Source organism: Varanus komodoensis, unplaced genomic scaffold (genome assembly GCF_004798865.1).
Source record: "Varanus komodoensis strain SLA01 unplaced genomic scaffold, ASM479886v1 scaffold61, whole genome shotgun sequence".
Taxonomy (NCBI): Eukaryota; Metazoa; Chordata; class Lepidosauria; order Squamata; family Varanidae; genus Varanus; species Varanus komodoensis.
The window spans coordinates 1,033,365-1,037,718 of NW_025336236.1; the positions used below are offsets into that span (position 1 = coordinate 1,033,365).

The 4,354-nt window shown below is 42.6% G+C and overlaps 1 long non-coding RNA gene across 1 annotated transcript in view; it reads left to right on the forward strand.

Moving 5' to 3' along the window:
• The window catches only part of LOC123033323, a 7,650-nt gene extending 4,162 nt beyond the window's left edge, over nt 1-3,488 (forward strand). The window contains exon 4 of the long non-coding RNA XR_006416604.1: nt 723-3,488. This is a non-coding gene — a long non-coding RNA (uncharacterized LOC123033323). The remainder of the gene's footprint in view (nt 1-722) is intronic.
• Nucleotides 3,489-4,354: the final 866 nt, after the last annotated feature.

The window sequence follows — 4,354 nt, forward strand, 5'->3', positions numbered from 1 at the left end:
CACTCTCCCCATATCCTTTTCTTTTAATAAAATCAAAAGAAATTGAGCAATTGACTGTAAAGCTCTATTGGAATAAAATACAGCATAGAGAATTATGTTTATAGATAGGTCCATTTGGGAACACTGAACAGAATGCTGCAGCACGATACAAATAAGGACAAATGAATCTTTGGCTAATGCTGGAATCCTCTGGGGGTTAGTTGGATTGCTAGAAAACCCATTGATTTTAGTTCTTTTACTGGAATGGTAGTGGATGAAGACGAGGCAGCACTGGTTGGAACTGCCATGTTTGTCTTTAAATGTCTCTAATTAAACATGAGTTTAATAATGGTTTCGGAATAGACAAAAGCATATGCTTGTGCAAAAACTGATACCACTGCACTTAATAAGGAACTTTCACAAGACTTTGTCCCAAGATTTGGGATGTCCTTACCATTAAACCCAAACAGAGGAACACTTTGGGTAGGACAAATCATTAAGGAAGTTTGCAGATTCAGCCCAACTTACCATCCAATGTCAGCAAGGGCAGTAAGTCAAAACCTTTGCTGAAATGGGACTAACCTGGCCAGCATGTAAGATCAACAGTTAACAGAAACACAAGACTTTCTCCTCATGAGATACTTATTAATAGGCAAACCAATGAAGTTGCTAACCCTCCATTCATGGCCATCTATTTGCAAGATATACACTTAACCATTGACACTCTTACTGAACCACTGCAGAGCCTAAAGAAAGAGTATGAAAGATACTCCTGAAGAGTGTGGCCTAGGGGTCTCTTCGAATTGTACAGAATCTGGACTCAGCAAAGGCCTGATAAATGGTCTCCTAGACTGAATGAAGATTTTTAAATCTCAACGCCTCTTAAATCTCAACGTCTGTGTCACTGCCTCATTCCACATCCTGCTCTCTGTTATGACATGAGAATGTCATGTTGCCCTACACTATGAAGTTGCTAAATAAGGTATATAGAGCACTTTGAACTATTAAGTAAAAGGAGTATATAATCATTAGCTAAAATGATTGCTGATTCTGAATCCATATTGCTCTGAGAAGAAATCCTGATAGAAAACACTCCTTTCTTTCCTGAACAATCTTTGCCCCTTATACTCTTGTGGAGTTGCTTTTTCTCCAGAAGCAACTAAAAGACCAGATGGCACGTCGTCTGGATGTACAGTCACCAGATTGTACATGTGGCTAGAGTGGGGCCAGTGCAAAGTCCAAGGATCCAGGAACTGCCCTAGCAAAGAATTTGCTGGGCAAGAATGGGGAATTTTCAGAAGCACATCTTTAGCAGTCTAAGGGCGTCAGCCTCAGAATGGCAAATAGCTGATCCACACGGATCAGAAAAGCCGAGGGCAAGAGCAACGTGCATTTGCTCATGAAAGAGACTTCATCCTTTCATGAGCAAATCCAAGGCACATTGCCAAGAGCCAAACTGCTGATTTGCTGCCACTCTCGCATGTTTCCCTGGTAGCATCATGTTTTCCTCTGCTTTTCAAGGCTGCACACTTGTGTCAGTTAAGGTGCAAGTCTCATGCTGCCACCTGGAATGACCAAATTTCAGGGTCAAGTTGTGCATACAAGCTGCTCCCAGGCTTTTATGTTTGCATGTGCAACTCATTTGTAGAGGAGGTTATACTTTGTATTGGAATGTTCTTTAATATTTACTGATTCATATGTTCTTTTCATATTCATATGTGAGCTTAAGTGGACTCCAGGGATGGTGGAGGACAGGAAGGCCCGAAGGAATGTTGTCCGTGGGGTCGCGATGGGTCGGACACGACTTCGCGACTAACAACACCACCACCAACAACATGTTCTTTTCAGTTACGTACCTGTTTCCTGGAGGTTGCTGCATCATCTGTGGAAATGGATGTTTGGTACCATTCTGACAGATAAAAGACTAATATTAGAACATTGGAAGGATAATTGCCCAATAGATTGAGGACCTAATAAAGTTTTAGCATTTGAATGGATGACATATAGGCACCACTCTCAAATGAACCTATATGGTTGCTTGGTCTGCTTGTATTAAAGTTTACTGTATGTATTATTGATACTCATACATTCAATTGCTCTCTTTCTCTCTTTTTCTCTCTCTGCCCAGCATCATGAGAAGCTATGGTAATTTTATAACTTTGTGATTTTTTTAAAACATTGTTGGTCTCTTGTGTCATCGAACCCCACTTTCAGAATTTCAGCATAGTACATTTGGAGGGATACAATGGCTTGCTGCAAGGTTTCCATGTTTCACTGCGGTTTCTTGTGATCGCTTGACCCAGGAGTAGCAACAGAAGGGGCTGCCCTCGGCATCTAATCTTTACTATACATAGCTCCCTGGCAATATATGCATCATCCCTTGCTTTGTTCTGTTGGCTGAGCGCTGTGCCCATCATCTTGTTTACATTCTGAAACAGGGAAAAAACAGGTGAATGGATGGAGGAAGCAGAAGAAACCATGGCAAAAATGTTGATTTTAATTCAATAAAAGACCCTTTGGAGTGGGAATACCTAGGAAGTATTATGGAGGTGAAGGTACACTCAGGAGAGAGAAGAGGGAGAACATACCTTAAAACCTCAGCAGACCAATCAGGAAGCAACAGCTGAGGTAGCTAGGGAACAATGCAGTGCAAAGAGGGGTTGCTTCAGGGGCTGTTGGGATACCTGGTGGGAGCAGGAGAATGGAACAGGAAGCATGGAAACCATGTTTCCCTGGACACCATGCCTTTATACAATGCTGTTGAAAATCATCATAGCAGTACATTGTAAGAGGGCTTTTGTTTCTGTTTTATAATGGGAGTGACTCACCCCTTGCTATACCTCCAGCTCCAGTTCCTAAATACAGGCAGGTAACAATGCAGATGGGAGAGGAAAAAGCCATTACTGCATTTTAGGACACAGTCTAATGGCCATTAGATGCTGGCTGGCTGGCTGGCTGGCTGCAATCTTGGGAAAACCGCCTGGGAGCACAGTGGGCGCACCATCTCTGGGGGTGGGAGCGCCCCTGCCTGAGCAGCCTGCAGAGTTCTTTCCATGGGGTTCCTAAGATGGGGCAGGTGCTGCAGGGGAGTTCAGTGGGGACAGTGAGGGAAGCAGCAAAGCACTGCTACTGTGCAAAGAATCCAGACAGGGCTTCAGCCCTCCTCCTGGCCAGCAGGGGCAAAAGAGTTAGATTGCTGAAATCTGCCAGTTAAATGCTCTGGAGAGTGAAGGGGGTACCGAGGCAAACCTAGCCTCTGCACTCTGGTCACGTTCAATTAGAATTCCCATAAACCCCTGAGTGTGGAGGGATATGGGCAGCCCCAAGGGACTGTGCCCTTAGTAAATGTGCACAGGTCTCCCTCAAAGGTGATTAAAAGGGGGGAAATGATGCTAATTTTGTGCAAATATTCCCAAAGGTGAAAATGAACATGTATCTTAAAGAAGAATATGAACAAATCTTCCCAAACATGGAAAAAATCTACAAAATAAACTCTGCTTCACAAATGACTATGTTTGTGTTCAACAGTGGAGTGTTGGCATAGACTGCTGAGGTTTTGCCACAAAGGCCCATGGGAAATGTGCTAGGACCTTATGGGATGACTGAAGGAGTCATGACATGTCACAGAGCTCCCAACTGTCTGTGGGTAATAATGTGGGGTAGCAAGTCTATTTTCAGGGTGGTTTATTATGGCTGAACAGCTCCTTCTGTTTTCCACCCACAGTCCAAGCTTTGGCTTGACCTAGAAAGCCTGGTCACAAATCGAACCACATGGCTTGCTGTCCCCTTTCTAGAGACTCATTCTTGAAAGGGAAAGGTGCGGTCCCAAAACCACGAGGCAAAACAAACTTTGCATCAAGAACTAGATTAAGGACATCACTGATTTCATGCAGGCCATAGTGCACTCAGGTAATTCAGAAATGTAAATCATTTGGCATGGACATCCTGTAGGTTACGCCCTTAATAAAAACATTCAACTGCCATAACAGCCAGCTTGCGTATTCCAGGTCTTTCTCTTTTTTGTTTATTTATTAACTACATGGGTTGTGCATGACTTTGATGGCTGACTGACTAGAAAAATGCAGACTGAGAGGTTTTACCATAACAAACTGCCATTCCCAATAGGCTAAAAGACTTGGCTGAACATTTTGATCTAGAGCATAACAGAAGTGAATGTAAAATGCATCTATTATTGATTGATTGAATTTGTTCAAAAGCTGTGTGTTAGCAACATTCTCTATATAATATCATTGCAATATAATCTATTGCAAATGCTTAATATAGTTTTCCCAGGTTTGCTCCCTACTCTTGATGCAATTCATGAGGAGTATTTATATTATATTTTAGTGCATGTGCTGTCGTCATATTCAAAGAC